This window comes from Brachyistius frenatus, unplaced genomic scaffold (assembly GCF_029030835.1).
Source record: "Brachyistius frenatus isolate BFR_SWC_R1_liver_20210118 unplaced genomic scaffold, ASM2903083v1 Contig_11, whole genome shotgun sequence".
Taxonomy (NCBI): Eukaryota; Metazoa; Chordata; class Actinopteri; family Embiotocidae; genus Brachyistius; species Brachyistius frenatus.
The window spans coordinates 7,015,981-7,036,717 of record NW_027210610.1 but is presented as its reverse complement, the minus strand read 5'-3'; the positions used below and the strand labels follow the sequence as shown (position 1 = coordinate 7,036,717).

The following is a 20,737-nucleotide window of genomic DNA, read 5'->3' as shown; positions in this document are numbered from 1 at the left end:
GTTTGTTTGTTTGTTTATTTGTGGATGTTTGTTACACAACTATTTCTGTCACTTGTCATTTTTACAACCGAGTCCAACACTTGGAATGCCTTTCAGAAGACACCGTTTTTGAAAATGTGAGCCATTGTCCCCATATCTGAACAATTACCGCGTCGCATTGCAGCGGTTTTTTTTTACCCTCATGGCGCTACCCTTGTGGTTTTAGAGGTGAAGATGTTTGTTTTATTTGCTTGCGTTTTGCCTGTTTTGTCTTGCATGTGCTTAGTGAGGTTTTATGCTGGTGCGCCTTGTACTTCTCTCAGCCACTGCATACAGACTCCCCATTTTTTCGGGACTTTTTTCCTTGTTAGAAAGTCACAGTTAATTTCCATTTTACTTGGATGGAAGAAGACATCTCCGAGACAAGAATTTCTTTACAAATATACACGCAGAAGATGTACTCTGTGATTCACATACCCGCGCACACACAAACACACACCACTCAAATACAGTTTCATGGCTGGTGCAACTTCTGGAAAATCCCTGCAATCCTTTCATACCAGATGCTGCAGTGATGTAACTTTATGTTCTTTGAAATTGTGCTCATCTTGTCAACATTTGGTTTGTGTTTTCTGACCTGTGAGATGAATTGTATGCAAATTTCAATCTTAACACAATCACCCCGATTGGAAAACTGTAGAAGAGTACATATAATCCCGTAATAAGAGAAAATGTATCTGTACAAAATATATCTGTACATTTTATTATATTCTGCATCATTAACATATTGTCTTAAACCCCGGGAATGCAAATCACTGCAATATATTGTGGAACAAAACATAATTGTACGTTTGATTAAGTCTTTATTCTTCGAAATACAGAAGATAAATTACGATCCCACATGTGATTACAATGAGTGAACAAATTGAATTTTCAGTTTGAATTGAAAATATAATCATAATTAGATATTACATGAATATAATCAGAGTTATCACACAGATATTTCTAAAGGCATAACAATCCAGGATCAACTTTTTGAGTTGCACCTCATTAGACCATGTTCCTACAGGGTTTATTGAAATTGTTTGGTGTGTTGTTCTACCTCATTTTCATTACGTGCCCCCGTCGTGATATTGTACAGATAAGTGGAAAATTAAGATCGAGATGAGATGTTCTTACCTGTCTGTTTTTCGTGGTTTAATTTAATGTAGTCCCTCAAACCTTCCTTTTTGTCGCCATACATTTCATCATTAGCAATAATGCTAAAAAGAGATTGGTGTATGGAATGAAAAACACATTATTAGTGTTTAATAGTACGAGTGTTACTATTTGAGCACGCGTTTGCTAACCAAAACGTATAGACGACTAGTTCTACATTTTGGAAAAACACATATCTTCTGTTTTGCCCAGAGTTAAATGAAAAGATGGATACCAAAAAGTTCAAACAGCAACTCGGAAGCTCACTGATTTACACATTGTGTCTTCCTTTTTTTAATCAAAACACACACAGAAATGTAAAAATGACAAGTTGTGGAACTTTGCGGTATCAATCTTCTTATCAGGCACTTAACAAATAAGCGTATCTCACAAAATGTTAATCCTAGCAAACATATTTCTACCAGGTTGTTTTTTTTATGCCCGTATGTGTTTTAACTGCTCCACATGACGAGCAGTCAGTCATGAAAACAAGAGTGAATGGATTTGGATTTCTTCCTTCATTTTAAATTGTCTTGTTTTTTTTTATTCCTGCAAATGTCAGCTGTATCAAGACAAAACTTCCCATGACAACATTTTCTCAAGTTGAACAAAACTCATGCTTTGTTTTTACCACAGCTGTGGGAAAAAAAAAAAAAAAAAAAAAAAAAAGCCTCTGAATCCACTGATCTGATTTGTAATTAAAATGTACTACTTTTGTCACGGAAAAGTCATCGACCTTAATAATCTTCTCTAACAGATGTTTTAAATAACAGTGCATAAAAACTAAACTCAAAATTCGTAGACTTTGCAGACTCCCCCATACTTAAAAAGACATATAGCACCGACCTGCCACTGTGCCTGTTATTTTCCTGTTGAATTAAGTTATTCATGATATTTTGTGACAAGTTCATCTGTAGGTAATCTCCGTCAAGACGGAATAATCACTGCTGTCGCTCTGTTGAGATGTGAAATTCTGTAAACGCATTGAGCCCTCATGAATGTTTTGACAATGTGTTAGAAATAGAGGCCAAGAGGAGTGTCAGCCCTCACAACTGCCTGAGCTATCTCTCCCTCCATGTTTTTCAGATTAATTCAAAGCATCCCACTGCCTGGGAAATGACAACACTGCGGAGACAGCCTGAAGTTACACTTTGATGGACACAGTGGTCTATCTCTGCCGTTGACTTCAGTGGTGAAATTGTGACCCCCTGGTCATTTTGGCGGGGCCTTATCAGCGCCGGCCAAAAGCGGGGAGCCTGATGGAAGGGCTAAGGAGATGATTTGTGGACAGTCTAGCACACTAATAGTGCTAAAGCTGCATGCTTTTCCACATTGTGGCTGCAGAATACATTGTGGAAATGGCATGGGGGGACTCATCCAATTTGATCGGGTCGAAATGGAAAGCACGGAAGACAAATCCTGCTGAATATTTTGCCGCTCTGCTCCCTCACCTAAGATGGAACAAACCATTAGCGCAATGTTTTAGTGTTAGAAACCAGGATTCCATGGCTACCTCAAAGATAAATGTCAGCTTAAAGTTTATACAGTACAGTGCAACCTTTTATCCTCCCGAGCACAGAAAATCCACTGGTTGCAACCTTTTGGAGGCAGGAGATCCTCAGCTCTACCTAACTCCTCGAATCAGTGGCAGGAAATCCATACCCTCCAAAAGGAGGAGTCACATCAGATAATAGATATATGAAATCCATCTTGTTTCTGAACTCTGTCCTTTGTAGGAAACGGATCAATGGGAAAGCCTCCTCTTGAACTGTCCATAGTGACACAAAAATCATTAAAAAGGAAAGGAAAGTTAACTAGGAAAAAAACAACTGTCAGTTGGTTGCAATGGTCAAGAGGTAAAGATATATGGAAATAAACATTACAGAGGACCTGATGTGGTGCGTTATAACCGTACATACTTCAAAGTGCAGGATTTGCCTTTAGTGACTCTTTATGTGTATTACTTTTTGCCACACTTTATTGCACAAATTTTACCGCTGGAGTGTTTTTGAACATTTGAGCTTCATGTTTATTCACCACAAGTAGTTAATGCACGGTTGTCAGCTGTGTCTTGCTTGACCAGTGCGAGCTGCGCGTGTCTTTATATGGCAGCTTAGATTTAAGAACCCCCCCACCCCTCCCTCCGATGCTTTAGTTCTGGATTTTGTCCTGTCTGAATCTGCATTCAGAGGTTGCTTTAATGCTACGGGGAGAAAGAGTTGCTCTTTCCTCCTCTCTCCTCCTTCCACTGTCACTGTGGTGATGTCTTTTAAATGGTTCATCATATTGGAAGTATTGCTGCTGGCAAAAGCAACATGTGTTGCACAGTGCTTGGATACAGTCGCCATTTTATCCGCCTTCATCGTCACAGGTAACACAAAACTCCTGATATCCTCATACGGTAGACAGGGAGAGATGCTGGCGGGCGTTTCACGGGTTTATCGGTGAAATGTTTTTCTTTTCCGAAAAGCTATTTGAATATTTTTTTTTCTGCGCATGGCTCATAGCCTATTTTAAACACAGACACAGACATGCCCCGATCCGTGGCAAGCAAAACGAACATGTCGGATTGTTTTACTTGAACCGTTCTTCCCCTAACAAAGACGGCAGGCTTTAATCTGTAGGGACCATTCACTGTACCATGTTTTATGGCAGATACACCGTCGAAGTGTTGGATGGTCCGACCAACATTACCATCCCAAGAACCACACCTCCGGAGCAGCTCAAAAAAGACACTGTGGCAGTCAGCAGTATGATGTGGAGACCCTGAAAAAGAGTGGACAAGTACCTCATGGCATTACTATGATTTTAAAAATAGTTCAACTGTGACCTCAAGTAGACTCTATTCCCACTTCAAGTTCTCGTACGAGCCTGACGAGCTTCATGACAACCTGGCATGGCACGTGTAAGACCCTGGACCGTGAGTGTCTGTAGCCGAGAACATCCAATACCCAAAATCACTGTTCACGCTGCTGCTGTCTTTAAACTGATTAAAAAAAAAAGTTAAAAAAAGAAAGTATCTTCTGCTGTTGAGCTTTTTCCCCTCAGGCTGTGAGACTCCTAAACTCCATTTGAACTCTTTCACAACAACACAAACAAGGACCGAGACTCAGACATCCCTTCTCTCATCTGTTATATCCCTGCTCTTCATGTTGCATCGCCGACACCAAACTATTTGGGTTTTTATTTCCCTTGTTGCCCCTGTGAAATTTATGAATAACCAGTAAACCCTGTTATAAGATGCAATTTCTTGGAGCAGCACATTTCCTGATGTCAGGTACAGCACCCTTGTTTTTTCATGTTACCTGCTCATGTGTGTTCATTCAGTGCCGAATGTATTTACATGACAAAATGACACTAATGTACAACTTAAAAACACAGCAGTCATTAGTTTGTATCCTATCAGCCAACTGTTCACTGGTTTTTATAAACTAGCTTGCCAGAATCTTTATGCCATTTTTCTTCATTGAATTTATGTTTTTTTGTCAAATTGCATCTTTTCCTGTTTTATGGCGGGTGTACATATTCGTCCTTTTCTCTAAAATACAGTATTGGTGAAAGCTCTGACTGCATTTTTCCGCTCCATCCTGTACTGTTTAGATGATGGTAATAAAACTGCCCTTGACCTTGATGTTGAAAGGCCTGACAAAAACGGTGGAGGAAATACAGCAGCGAATCACTCTCTGCTGGTATGGTAAAAGCCATTAACACACACACACACGCACACAATAGCTAAACTACACATTTTAACCAAATTAATTATTGACAATCATTTGTTGTAATATAATCAGTAATATTCTGATTATAACGGGTAGTTTTGCGGCAGTGAAAATGTTAAATGTAATTATTTTTGACTTGCCTTGCATATTTAATTAAATTCTGATGATTTAAATGTGCTAGAAATAAAATCCTTGTGTTCCGACACCCATTTGTTACGTTTTTTTATCCACTCTATTCTGATGTAAATCATTATGAATCTAAAATACCTAAACATGAACTATGAATCATTATTTGAGGTTGTTTTTTTTCAAGCCGTTCTGTTAGCATGTGGGAGTGTGCTTTTATTTTCCGCATGATAAGTGAATGCTTGTGCAGGAAAGTGCCTGTGCGCCTGGTTGCTCTCTCTTTCGACATGTCAGGTGCCACGTTTACGTCGCCTGTTGCCCGGCAACCCCCTGCCAAACAGACTGGTGGATGAGGGAAGCTGTAAAACAGCAGAAGTAGATGTTGTCATGGGAGGGTGTTTGTCCAAGTGGATGTCTGCACGTGCAGGTCTGTGAATCTGCAAACAGGTACGACTGCTGCCCTCCATGGGGCTTAACTAGCTGTTGCACCGTTCTCATCATTTACTAGTAGTTTAGTAAAAGGCTTTATATGGTGAGGGGCATCAAAAAGTTTAAATATTTGATTACGTTTAGATTGGGTTTTGTGCTACAATGTTCGGGGAAATTATTTTTGCATTAGAATAAAATGGAACGGACCAAAATGCAATAGAAAAGACTAGAATTCCTGTGTTTATTGCCCCACATTGCCATGAAAAGAGGCTCGCATTAAAGCAAGTTCAAGACCAAGTTCCAGTCAGCTTTGTATCTCTGGATGGTCACAGATGGTTGGAAAAGTCCCATGCTAAATATATCAATTTTTTTTTAACTTGTGGTGTATATGAGCACTTCAGGTAATCTAGTGTAATAGTCTAAGCTTTGTCACGGTTTGTGTGTGATGCATTGTTCTCTCATTACCAGATTGTGCTGGCTGATGTCCCCAAAAGGATGTTTCAGATCACTAGTCGATTTTTTTTTTTTGGTGAAGACACACTGGACAAATTCTCCCTCAGGTAAATTAAGAATTCAAATAGCAAAGAATCATCTGGTCAATGTGCTAATAAGTCACATACCTTCTCGTAACTCCATATAATGTTCCATTTTACATAAAGCCGGGGGCTGAATTTGCATTAGTAGCATTTTTAACACTTTTACACATACAACAATATAACGTAAAGCACAAAGAAATAACAAAAACTTCTGTAACTTTAAGGAAGACAAAAGAAGGTTTTAATCCTTGTTTGACATACTGGGATTTAACAGATTTGTTTTCCTGGTTGATACTTAAGCCGTGTTTACACAGAAAGCATTTCAGCAGCGGTTTTGACTCGTTCATCTCGCGCGCATCTGACAGAAGAGTAGGTTTCTGTGTCAATGAAAAGCCATCAATGCAAGAAACTACAAGAGAAGGAGTCCCGTTGATATACAACAGCCATGATATACAACAGTACAAGAGTGTCCAGGGTTGTGTTTTTACTTTTAAAATACACTGTAGAGCTACGCGATCTCAGATCAAATATGTCATATATGTAGAAGCAAATTATCCTAAGAGGGAATCACGAAGCGCTTTTGATAATAAAAAAAATAACTTAAGAGATTCAACCTGACCTTAAAAAAAAAAAAAAAATCATGTGACATTTCCCAGTTGAGGAGCTGAAACCCATCCCCTACAATAAGGAGAGTATCTTACTTAAATGTCACCGTGCTGGACAGACCAGCCCTGATATTGTTGAGGCATTGCCATCTAAGTGGGATGCTTTTTCATGTTATTTTTTAGTGCGTATGAAACTGCAATGCAATTTGCTGTGGTGTATCATTAAGCCTTATAATGTCTTGCTAATAATTAAACACTCACATTTAGCAGAAAATGATTCAGCCGGGTATATCATACGCACAGGATTCTGACAAACACAGTATGCTTTTACTATAATTGTATTTTCACTCTACCCTGGAGTTATGGGAGAATAATGGGGCTGGAAATAGCTAGTTAACCTCCTGTCAGGTAATGCATAAAAAGAAAACAAAAAAGTCTTCACAGCACCGAAACACACCTAAACCTTTTCTTCTGAGAGGAGCAGAGAGATGTCAAGGTGGGAATTGTTATACTAAGTGATTTTATTAAGTGGAACACCCACTGTGAGCTCAGTTTGCCACGCAGCGATTGTTTGACGCAAATTATACATAATTCCCAGCGTATGACAAAACATCTATAAGCCACACATAGGTTCAACTGCACGGCGCTGAGCCATAAAGACAACAAATAACTGCATGCCACCAGCAATCCAGAGATATTAGTTTGTTATTTTCATTGTAAAGAACAAGATGAACTGATTCGTTCAGCGGTTTCCTTCCACCTTTTGTGACCCTTTAATATCGAGCACTATTCTTTTGGAGTGCGCTGGAGAGAGATTCTCCCTGCTCAGATTGTTCCATTTGATAATTTAAAAGATCTGAAACGACAGTATTCCACAAGAGCGAAGCTGAGTCTGAAAGATAAACCAATTTTCAGTTTTTTCGTATGTCTTCTACCCGTGCAATCATCTTGTGAATGATTTTTTTTTTAATGGTCCTGACACAGAAAACCACTGAATTGACTGACAACAAATTCTTTAATCATTGGATTATTAAAAAGTAATTCATGAAGAAAAAAATCCCATTACAGTAATTTAGAAGATTGGTTAATTATTTTTCAAAAATGATTTATCTCCATCCATCCATTCATCCATCCATCCATCCATCCATCCATCCATTATCTATACATTATTTATCTCAATTGTCCGAATTTTCTGTTTATCTCCGTTTTTTGTCTTTTTAGATTTAGAAGTTTTGCAAGGACCCCAAAAAAAAAATCCCCTTCGGCTCTTAAAATTATTTTTTTAAATATATTTTATATATACATATTTACAGACTAAGTCAATAAATCCAAAAATATTTCACTGAGGATAAAATGATTGTTTGCGGCCGTCTTATGTTATGCTTGTTCAATACAAATCCCTTTATTTTTACAGTCAGCTATTGTCGCCGTTGTGTCAGTGTTGCAGTGATCATGTTATTCCCGCCAGTATATACTAGCAAAGGAAACATGTTGTCAACCCCCTCGCCTCTTTCTCTCCCCGCACTGTCTGCCTCTGTCTCTCCCACTTCTTCATTGCCCATGGCCTGAGGGAACAGTTGGCTTTCTGAATGCTCTTCCCCCCCTTTGTGAGCACACATTGATTGGCTCTCTGCTCTCCCAAAGCAGAGCAGCATGGGGTGCCAGCAGCCAGCTTTCTGCTGGTGCTGCTAAAAAAAATAAAATAAAAAAAAAATAAAAAGTCTGAGGTGGTAAGGAGGGGAAGAAATTGTCAGGAGCCTTCACCACAACCTGTCTCGGTATATCTCTTCCCCTTCTGTCTGCCTCTCCTGTTGTAATGAGAATCAATGGGCTTAAACACATTTCCCTCAATGTCTTTTTGTCAGTGCAATAGTCTCCTGTGTTTGCAGAGCTCTGCCCTCCTCCTCCTGATTGCCCTGGCATTTCCCCTCCATCCTTTGCATTCCTAGCTGTTGACCAGACTCCACTGCTCAGTCTGCAGAGCTGCCACCAGGTCGCACACAATCCCACAGACCCCCGACGCATTTGTTTGGGGAAGGTAACACATGAGCCAAAAGGGGAAAGGCAACAACGAAAGCACGGAATCTGTCATCTGCAGTCATTTTCTAATTCAGCTTAAGAAAGTGACACGAAATACGCCAACATAGTTCTTCAACAGCGTATGCAAGGAGACCCTTGGGAACGCACGACTCCAACACCATCTCTCTCCATATTTTCGGACATACCACCGAACAGCATGAGCTCTCCGTCCACAGTGGAGTAAAAGTGTGCACTGTGAACACATTTTGACTGGAAGACAGCCAGTGGTTGGTTGCTTGCAGAGGATGTGGGCTGGTCTCTGGAGCCTGGCGGTTGTTCATTCATAAACCAGGAGGGAACTGTAAATGAAAAAAACAGACATCTCGCTTCCTACACATTGAAAGATCGCATTGTGCTGTTTTTATAAGGAGCAGTAGGATGTGCCGAAGTCCTACATCAGCAATGTGTTACAAATACATTTAATTTAAATAAGCCGATAACATCATTGAGCTAAGTCATTTAAACTTGTGTCTTTTACAAAAAGTTTATCTGTTCAGTTTTAACTTAAAAATATTTCAGGAATTTGACTTTATGGCAGCCATGTGACCAAGAACTTTTACTCTTTTTATGTAATCCTCCAATATAATAATTGACACTGACAGAAAGCAGGTTATATTTCCCAAAAATATTAGAATTTCCTCTCCTTTTCTCTGAAACATTCTGTTTATATTATGTGCAGAATCCTGTGTGTGATCAGGTTAAGGTTAAGAAAACACTGGTAGAAGGCTGGGGAAAGACTCATGTTCAATACCAAAAATTACAGGATGTCCTGTCCTACACCGCCACTGTTGACGTTTTTGCCAAAACAATAATCTTTTCCCTGACCTTAACAAGTGCTTTGACTTGAATGGTGGCAGTCTGCTGACAGTTTCAGTATGAGCATTTTACAGCTTTAATTTTGCATTCAAAATGTTCCCTCATTAGGTTGAAAAAAATGGAGCTGGGAGCATAAATTATCTTTCAGAACATGTTGCAAATTAGTCATAAATAAAGATCATTTGTATAAGACATAATTACTGACACAGACAGAGAAACACACATACACACATGTATTTAGTTAGTGTGTTAGTCTATTATGTAGTTGGTTAACATATTAGTTGTGTGTGATGTGTGCGTTGGTCTACACCACGCAACATAATAAACAACCTAATCTGAAACCGTATGATAGACGAGGAAAGACACAAGCGCAAGCATTATGTTCTGTTCTATTTACAATGCAAATCACTAAGGAACATGGTCCCAACACATTTTACAAGTACAGTGAGTAGATTAAAAGACAACCACATTAAATATCAACGTGAAGATGTTAGCGCAGCATGCAGTTGGTCTTTACAAATTCATGGAGAGCACAACTAAGGGACTTAATTATGCACTTTACAATTACAGGGAATGAAATAAGAGACAACCATTTGAAGTTATAAGTGTTAAAATATCAATGTCAAGGAAATATTAAAAGAACATGCAGTAGTTGTATATACATGCATGGAGAGCAAAAGAGAGAAGAGCTAAGGGATGATTCAGGGTCTTCTGAGCCAACCTTAATTATACGTTTTATCAAAAAGGAGAGTTTTTAAAACATTTAAAAGACATAGACATACCTACAAAATATTCAGGGCTGTGCAATATAGCTGGTAAAAAGCATAAAGAGGATGAGTTCAACTTTCCAATTGCATTTGGCTGAATCGACTCGCCGTGCACATTTTTGATGCCTCACAACTGTCTGTCGGATGTCTAGTACACGATGAAGTAAGTCTTTAACATCAAATCTTCAAGCTGACCTGAGTGTACTGAACCATCAGTAATCATAGCTGCCTGAATCGGCAGCTGTTTGTATTGATCAAAGCACTATAATCCAACTGTAGGCTATCTAGTTTTGTCTATGTTGAAAACTTACAGAAACACATTATGTGGTAACTCTATGGCAGAGTCTTGAATAGCGATCCCTAAAGAAGTGATCCTGCTGACTTCGGTGCTCACTGTCTCCTCCTCTAGTGCCACAATGAGTTCAGAGTTGTGATTTAGATACATATACTCGCATATTATTGGATAGATTGCCAGGACGTTTTCTATCATCAGGCCAAACTTTGTCTTTTTTTACTCGAGACGTGCAGAACCAATAACTTTACGTCAGCCTCGCCTGCACTTTGTCTTTAGTGCTAATTACGAACAGTGAACCAACAGGCATTCAAATGCGTTGTGCAACACGGGGAGATCGCTACAGGTTTATCACTATGAGCAACCTCCTCTATATTGCTCATATTTATTTTTGTCCTCGTTGATATAAAAATGTTAATTCATGCAGCTTTAAATCAGAAAAAAGTTATTCATAATCTCTGCCGTCTGCATTGCCTCCTTGAGGGTTAATGTTTATGGTCTTAATCCACCACAGTTGACGGGAGAAGGAAACCAGAGTCAACATGAGTAGACTACAGACGCTCCATTCAGAAAAGGCCAGCAATCAAACCTGTGTGCGCCTGGCTGTGGTGTGACAGTGTTAACCGCCGGACCAGCACACCCCTGCCAGCGAAGCATGTCGAGTAAATGTGATGTCACACTGAGTCTGCACTCGAGCCCGATGATGCTGCACTGTTATACATCACTTTTCATGTAATTTTCGAAACGTTTCACTGACACACTGTGTTTTGACCGGGTCTCCTTGACCCAGTTGTGACAAGGAAAAGTCCCCTCTATAATTGGGTCAGTGTGTCTTGTCTTGCTCCGGCGTTCGTTGCAGGCATCACAGCATCGAGAGAGAGAGAGAGAGCGAGAGAAAGAGGTGTCACAACAGTGTGATCACAGGTCTGACAGGTCGATCGCTTCCAAAACAACCCGGGGGAACCTACGGGGAAGAGTTTATATCTTGATAGTCAATCAATAACCAACAACAAAAAATGTAAAGGATTGAGAATTGTCAATAATGAAGTCATACTTTTCTGTTTAAGCATTCATCACATTCCTCAATTCGGGTACAGCGTGGCTGTTATTTGAACTGTTACGGCTTGAAAATCCTTGTCGTGCTTTCAGCTGAGTGTGACAAGCATCATCGGCCAGAGACAAACTGGTGAATGAGAGCTATTTCCAGCTCTTTAATGGGCGACAATTTAGGAATTCAACCAGTGAGGGCACCAAACGGCTGCTTAACACCACTCAAAGATAACGGTGTAGTATGTGATATAGATCTAAACTATTCAAGCTTCTGACATGCTCTTATTTGGAGTATATGAATATGATGTTTAGAGCTGATCAACACAAAATTAGTCACTAGATATTTTGATAATAAATAGCTTTGAGTGGTTTTTTTTTTGATGAAGAAATGCAAAAGATCCCCCGATTACAGTGTCTTAAGAGTTATTATGTTATTCCTCCATGATAATGAACTGAACGTCTTTGGCTTGTGGACTGCTGGAAGGAACAAAACGAGAACTTTCAGGCTGCACCTTCAGCTTTGGAAAACACTTGTTGGCATTTTTCACCATTTCCTCACATTTTAAAGAACAAACAGCTAATCGATAAAAATAGAAAAATTGAGGGACAGATTGATTGATCATGAAACTAATTCACAGTTACAGCTTTAATACTGTTAAGATTTTGTCAGATTCTCCACTCGAATCATATTTTGTATATAAAAAGTACAGTTTCTATAATTAGAAGCCAACTAGTGTGGGAGGGTTTTTTGAGGTTTTGATTGACCTATTGTGCACTTCAGCTGCTTAAAGATAGTTAAACTGGCTTTAATTCAAACAGATTGTTGGTGATTTAGATTTTAGTTTGTTTTGTGTCTGTTTGCTAAAGAGTCCTGTGTCTGCCACTATCTTTATAGCTTTTGATTTATGTTGTTTATGGTGCACCTTGCCACAGTCACCTATTGAATAAAGCTTTATTTCAAATAATAGCTCACTGAAATTGATGGAGCTTTGGTATCCTGGAGTCAGACATTTTTTTTCCTGCAACTGCTGTGAATCAACTACCTCAAATTTTCCAATCTCTGCTCAGAGGGGAACATTCGCATTAGCTAATTCATGGAAGGCTTACAAGCCATGGGACAGCCTGAAATCAATGGTTCCTGTCACCTTTTAGCAGGACAAATGGTGCCTATTGTTGCAGCCCATCCCTCCCTCTAACTTAGACAGCTGGGGCAGATACACAGACCAGAAAGCCGGGGTTCAGAGGGCTCCACACACACACACACACACACACACACACACACACACACACACACACACACACACACACACACACACACACACACACACACACACACACACACACACACACACACACACACACACACACACACACACACCAACAGGGTGTATCTGCTGTATGATGACTTCTAATATAAGAGTGTAACCTTCTGTAGACTCCAATTTGACCCTGATCGTATCTCAGCTTTAAAGAGAGACAGTCACTGCTCTGCAGGTTGCTGTGGCTCTAACTTTTGACATGGCTACTACAAACAGGCCACAGTGGGCAGCAGCAGGTCAATGTGTGTGTGTGTGTGTGTGTGTGTGTGTGTGTGTGTGTGTGTGTGTGTGTGTGTGTGTGTGTGTGTGTGTGTGTGTGTGTGTGTGTGTGTGTGTTTGTGTTTGTGTTTGCATGCGTGCGTGCGTGTGGTGGACGGGAGTCTGGATGCTGCTTGGCACAGTCATGGCTCCTTGACGTCAGCGCTCAGCCCAGCCTGCTGCTGCTGCTGATGCCGCTGCTGCTCTCAAACATGTCTTTGTTATTCAGAGCTTTCCATCAGAGAGCGGCGACCTGCAAAACACGGAGGGTGGCTTCAGCTCCGGGAAGGATCGCGGCACGACGACGACGCGCGCCTGTGCGTAATTGCGCTCGTGGGAGGGCGTGCGCGTGTCTGTTGCTGTTTATTAGACTATTAGTTATTATTGGTGTTTACATTAAGTTTCTAATAATACATAGGATGCGGATAGTAAATGGACGGGTTATATTATATATATTGTAACAATTACTACTTTGTTCATGTCTGTATTTACACTATTATTATCATTATTATTAGTTGTAGTAATACAATTGATTGTTATATTATAATATTGGCACCTTAGTTAAATCACATGGGATAAATATTCCTCTTTGAATGGTCATAAATAACTACCGTGTGTTAATTTAATCAATGAGACACTGGGAATGTTCACTATCATTTTTGAATGTGCGAATCGACTATTTTAGAAATCCATATTCCCTTTTCCAGTTCCCCAAACCAGGCTGATGTGTGTGCACAATGCGGTAGAACCGGCTGGCACCTCAATGTGTGCGGGTCGCTCCAGCAGATCCAGATACCAGATGGCTGCTGAGCTGAGCGACAGTCCGGCTCCGCTCCCGGCTCTGTCCTGATGGCCTCTGCGCGTAAAGTCCGCGACACATTTTGTCAGCAGCCACCGAGCATGGGTCCCTTTGGTAATAGAATAGCCAATGTAATTTGACACTTCAACTTACTGCGCTCTCTCCGAGTCTATTCAGTTACTCACCCACTGACGCTGAGCTCATTCTCAGTGGCCGTGAGCGGGGAAGATATTTAAAAACAAGAGCCGAAAATTACCGAGGACTTTCTCCGCTTAATAACCCGGTGAGTAGCTGCAAACTTAACGTTTGCTTTGCTCCCAGTGTCGCGCTGCGAGCCTCTTGTCTCGGGGAAGGTTTTGTTTCCACTTTGGCTCAGATTGTTTCTCAACAATAGAGTGACCACTTGAACTGGCACTGAGGAGCACGTCGCAGCCTGTAATAATAAACCGCAGCTTTTTTTTTTTTTTATTTACTATCACGCTGCTCCTGCCGTCGGGACCGGACCGGCGGGCTGTTAAGCAGGTTGTGCATTTCGTTGGTAACAGATGCCGCGTTGATCTCCAACGCGCTGGGGCTTGGAGGCTACATTGTAGCAGCGTGTGTGCGGTTCTTTTTTTTTTTTTTTTTTTTTTTTTTGCTCGCAGAATGAATCGTGTGTGTTTAGAGGTTTAGAGGTGAGGTCTTGCTTTTTTTTTTTTTTTTTTTTTTTTTTTTTTTTTTACCTTTTAGCCTCTAATGTGCACAAAGCACATGGTTTGCCTAATGTGGCGTTAATGGTGCTGTAGAGCTGAGGTGATACATGCAGACTGCAGAATAACTGTGGACATGGCAAGACAACGGTCACTGCAGTGCGCGGATTATTCCCTGGATGTCACGTTAAATGTTTAATTCTGAACTTTGATAACAGCAGCGCATGTACATTGAGGAATATAAAGGCATTTATGTCCCCAGCCAGCTGTTCTCTTGCTGCTGTAGGTCATTACTGCTTCATAGGGTTTAACAAGTTGACTCCCCAAATTCCTGCTGTCTGAATATGGAACCAGTTGGGATTGAGGGGGCCTCTCATATAGAACTGGGCTCCTTTTCACTTGCTGTACATCTGTCCAGGAAGCTAAAAGCATGGCCAAGTGGAAAAAAAAAAAAAAGTAAGCTAGACTCTGCTGCCTGTTCTACTTCCTAACCATTGTCAATGGGAGAGGGAGAGAGAGGGAGGGAGAGTGTTTCTGTCATGTGCACATGCTCTTTACTTCTGTTTCTAAAATTCCCAGTTTGGGAGCATCAAGCAAGCAAACAAACATACGTGCAGATGTTTCTCCTCTGATTTTATGGAGATGTCCAGGAGGGCTCTTCCTGTTTTTGTTATGTTGTTGAAAAGTTCACTCTCCTCCTGTCTGCTTTTAGCTGCTGCTGCATCCAAATTTGACTGTTTGGGACTAAGCTGCTGCGGAGATCACAAAAAAACTTCTGCGGGGATACCGCGATCGAGCAGCCTCAGTTGCTTGTTTACATTTCTGTCATGTAATCCAGGGGTCTCGTTGGGGTTGTATAGCTTCTGAACTGACAGGTTACTCGGATCTTTTAAAACTTTTCAGTCTAGATGGAAGATGAGACAAGATTTCAGAGAACCTGGACCTGCTGCTTTGATTACTTTTTTGCCCAAACCTCTGCAGGGGCTGCCTCTGAATCTGTATGCATCAAATTCACTTGATGGCACGTGTGATTAATCGCTGATTGAGCGCTGCTTGTGTGGGGAAACTTTAAACTTCCAGTGGTTTCAGAGATAAGGGTGGTGTCAGACAGAGGATTTTTTTTTTTTTTTGTTGTTGTCCCATCCCCTCCTTCCTAGTCACCCCACCTCTGTGGGGCCCCAGGTTGGGCTCCTGAATAACCATGGGGCAGACCCCACCAGGCTGACCTTCTTCTATTCAAGTTGGGGATGTTAAAACACCAGCCGTCAAACAAAAGACACATTGAAACGGAGATCTGCAACCCAGCACGTGTGTCTGGGCGCTGAAGTAGACCATTTATTAACTCTCAGTTTCCTTCTGACCAATGGAAAGCGTCAGCACATGGCAACACAGAATAAAACTGTAAAAGGAAAAAAAAGCTTCTGACACAGATTATTGAAGAAAATCTGAAAATAAATAGAGGAAACATAACATTATACTTAAAAAAAAGAAAGAAATCAAATCTCTTCTATCTTTTTGACAGTAAAACAAATCGTTTCTTTTTGTCTGGACTTGCAGTAAAGCTGAGCTCTGTGTGCGGCACTGTGGATTGACAACGGCAACACGTTGTCAGTGCAGAGTGGAGGTTTTTTCGCTCTCACCTTTCCACCCACCTGACCGGGTGAGAGTAAAGGCGGAAGCTGGAAATGGCTGTGCCACATGGGAAATTATTCAACTCTCAGATCAGAGAGGACACACAAGAGGCCTCATTACTTCCAGCAGCAGCAGCAGCACTGCTGGCCGGCCTGCGAGGAGACCCGAGAGCCGCCGTGTCTCCGCCATCCGCTCTCACCTACACTGAAACGTTTGTCTTTCTCATGCCGCTTTTGTCTGAAAATCTTCCAGAGACACAACGGAGCGGACAACACCGTGTTGAAGCCAAAAAGTTTAGATACTGCTTTTCTTTTTTTTTTTTAAAGATGACTTTGATCGGCAAAATTAAACCCTCTCCCGAAGGTTTGCGGCGAAAGCCTCCTTTTACCAACAATGTGTACTTAAGTAGCTGGTAAACAGGGCTGTTAGATGCTGTATAATGTCATAATCTTATTGATTCGGCTTGGGAATTCCACTTGTGGCGAGCAGCCCCTGTGTATCGAGAGCTCTCTTAAACACTAACAGGAAAGAGGCAAAGTGGGTAGAAGCGACCGACTGCTCTTCCTCCGCGGTCAGAGCCTGTGGGAGGTTTGTGTAGGTTTTTGCTCAAGGTCCTTTTTTTTTTTTTTTTTTGTGTGTGTGTTGTTGTCTTTGCTCGACAGTATAAACTCTTTGGGATGAATCACTCTGCTGGTATGGCTATTTTCAAAGGGTAAGGAGAGTGCAGGGTAAGCGCGAAGAAAGTGTGTCACCGGGCAACGGGAGCAGTTTAATCATGAGGTTTACCTTGATGTCAAACAGCACTTAGTTTTTAATAATCCCATTATTATGTTACTTGTGAGTGATTACTACATTTGTAAAGGGCTTTTACGATTAGATTGGTGCTGGTAACCAGCGCAGGAAAGTAACTGAGTGCACGACTCAGACACTTTGAGTAGAATTTGAGCTACTTTCTACCACAACTTTTGAGAGGAAAGTGCAGTTTTTATACCTCCACTACTTTTTTTTTTTAATTTTTTTTTTTTTTTTTTAACATTTATAGTAACTTTGAAGATAAACAATGTAACACACTTTTGTAAATAAAATGTGAGATTCTTAGTCTTTTTGGCTTGTTACTCTTAAAAAAAAAAAAAAAAAAAAATCCTGCATACTGTTGATCACTCGATCATGTTTTTGTAAATCACTTTACTTAAAGTAAAGTAATTGCAAGTGATTGCCGATATACAGAATTGTTTGGCTTTTGGCTCTTTCACAGTCAGCTCATGAGACTTTTTGGAGTGCAAGAACTTTGTACTACCAGTGTACTTGCAACCACTTGTTACGCGTTGCCTTTACATTTCAGCAAAGTTATTTTCACCTCAAACGTCAGACTGTTTTGTTGAAGTGCCCCGTGTTTTACAAGAAAATGACAGATTATGAAAGTCAGCCAAAACAAATAACTATAACTGTCGAAAAACATTTTTCTTCTCCCTTTGTCCTGTTATTTCCCTTCTGACCAGTCACATTTATCCTGCGACTCCTCAAAGTGGTCCTGGCCCACAGGTTGGAAAACCCTGATCTTAATTTAAAATAAAGATAAACAGCATTAAATGTTGTAGCTGGTCAAAGTGGAACTAAGTCCATCAGCAATTATTTTTCTTTTCATACCTCAGCGCATGTTGCTGCTACTTTTACCTGTATTGTAGTATATTTTTTTAAACTCCGTACTGCTTCTTTTATTTCAGTAATGGGTCTCAGTATTTCTTCCAGCTCCCGGAATATCAAAATAAGCCTTTGCTCTCCGTCATGACACCGTATTCTTCTCCCATATGTTATTCTGCATTCCTCGTGTGTGTGTTTGCGCTGATTTGCGACACTCCACCTTTGTGACATGGAGCTGCAGTGACATGTGTACCAAGCAGATATCCAGCGAGGGGTTTATATGGAGAGAATGGTCAGACTGTACCTGTCAGTTTGACTGTTGACTGTTAATATGAAGCTTCTATTTTCAAAACACAGCTCAGGGAAGGGGAATCTGTGCGCGTGTGCATGTGTGTGTGTGTGTGTGTGTGTGTGTGTGTGTGTGTGTGTGTGTGCATGCTGTTGTGCGGGAGGGAGATACAGAGCAGTGCGAGGGGATGGGAGAGGTGCTGGGAGTGACGCCAGACCACACATCATTTAATCATGTTAGAGTGTGCAACCACTTTGTGCATATTTTCGGTTGCATTGGTGATAGGAGTTGTTATTGTACACACTGTACTCTGCTTGACAGGAGGGGGAGACCGGGATGACAGTTAAATGCAGAAGAAGAAACATAACTCTTATTCTGTATGTGTAAGATTTATGAAATTATATGTTAATTTTTAGTTTTACGGCTGATTTATGCAGCTGCTGCTGCAACTTGTGAAATTGCTTGAGAAATCTGAAGCGTGAGACCACTTAAATGTTGAGCCTGTGGAAGGATGACCATTGTGCATATTAGCATTGGATTTCAACATGTTCTTTTGGCTTAATCCCACTGTTGACTCGCCTGCTAAGTACCGAGTGTGTTATTTTTGCTCTTTTTAGGGAGCCCCTCTCTGCATAATCTCACTTAATCTAATCTATCCTCCTTTAGAATAGAGCGGGAATGATGTGACTTTATAGAAACAGCTTTAGTGTAGATCCATACCAAACAGGTCGGTGTGCAGGTTTGCTTCCCCAACCCCTCTGGCAAAGCTCTTGTGAAAATGCAAGTGACCTCTTCGCCCCTTGTTAGTCTGAACAATAGGCCTGCCTCCTCTTACAGCTGCAGCCTTGCTGGAGGGGAAGTTTGCCGGAACAGAAAACACACAGCTCCTGATTAATAGGTTTAAATACTATACTTCTGGCGTGATCCCAAGCAGGCATGAGATCATTTGAAATATGAATTATGTTCAGGATTCATTAGACCATAGTTATTTGTCCTTGTAGATGTGGATTGCATGGAAGGTAAATGTGAAGTAGAAATGCTTTTTTGTTTATCGCCAGCTGCAGAAAGGATTAGGGGATTGATTATATGATTTGCTGATCGACATAAACTTAATCAACAATAATATATTGTTGTTTGTGGGGATTAAAAGTTATTTGTAAAGTGTAAAATATTTTCTGGTTCCAGCTTCAAAAATATGTAAAGTTTTGGCTTTTGCCTGTTTTATTTCAGTGTAAATGAAATATTTTTGGGGTTTTAGATAGATGATTGGACAAATCGAGCTCTTGTTAGACGTCACCTTGGGTTCCGGTCTGGTGATGGTCTATTTTCATGCATTTTAACGATTCATTGATCATGAAAAAAAAGTTATCATTTGCAGCCCTGGAATCAACTATTCTGCATCATTTGTTAAACTGAAGCTCCTGCTAATATCTGCAATACGAAGCTAAATTAAAATGCAATTAAAATCTATGAGTACATTGTCTACATGTTTGTTGTCAGTAGGGTGTTGGAATTTCAATCGGCAAATTAGGGCGCAACATGATAGTTTTTAAAACTGCAACAAAAAAAAGATCCAATCTGTGAGTCTGAACCCAAGATGGATATAATTGGAGCTTTTCTAGGCCCCCAGCAGTCGCAGGCTCATGCATGTTGAATGTGACATGCTGTGAAAAACATACGCAGATGATGACATAGCTCATCACCGCAGTGTTAAGTGTAAATGAAAGGCTCTGAATCATGAATAACATCCGACTTATCCAAAGTCTCAGCTTCTATAAATTAAACAAGGTCCAACCCAGGAACCCTGAAGGGTTGTCAAATCCTGGAGCCTGTGATAGTCTCGCGGAGCAGACATATTCCCACTCTTAAATTTCAGGACAGACTGAGGAACTAGCAGCTGCTCTCAAAATTTGAAAATGTCTCAAGAGGTGTAATCTCACTATCAAAAAAAAAAAAGAAAAAAAAGGGCATTGGAAAGACTCCTGGGGGGCTCTGCTGAAGCATCACAGTTTCTAGTGTGTGCTCTGGAGGATTTCTTTTTAGGAGAGAGAGAGAGAGAGAGAGAGAGAGAGAGAGAGATCTACACCTCTGATGAGTAATGAAGGTGATTCTGAGCAAGTGGTGAAATTACATTCAACAGAGCCCGCAGGGGTCCATATCTCATTGTTCTCTGACAGGGAAAATTAACTGGGATTTACTAATACACAGGGAACGTCCTTCCCCCATTCTCTCTCTCTCTCGCTCTCAAAGAAAAGGTCTGAGTGTAATCTCTTTCCCAAGAACCCCCATCCTCCCCCATCCTCCCCCATCCCCCTCCTCCACACGCGCACACACACACACACACACACACACACACACACACACAGACCTCCCTCCCCCAAACACAAATGTCAAACGTTTTCAAGTTTGCTATCGAGATGTAAAACACAAGTAGATAAAATCCCCAACATGTTGCACCGTTTCTCATTCATCTGTTGCCATATGACGACACACAACAGGCCTTCTAATGAAATAT

General features: G+C 40.8%; 1 protein-coding gene across 2 annotated transcripts in view; it reads left to right on the top strand.

The window, feature by feature from the left end:
* Window positions 1-14,114: 14,114 nt before the first annotated feature.
* The window catches only part of LOC138617125 (zinc finger MIZ domain-containing protein 1-like), a 110,141-nt gene continuing 103,518 nt past the window's right edge, over window positions 14,115-20,737 (top strand). For both annotated transcript variants that reach the window (XM_069691867.1, XM_069691866.1), the window contains exon 1: window positions 14,115-14,254. The gene's annotated coding sequence lies outside the window, so the exon portion shown is untranslated. The remainder of the gene's footprint in view (window positions 14,255-20,737) is intronic.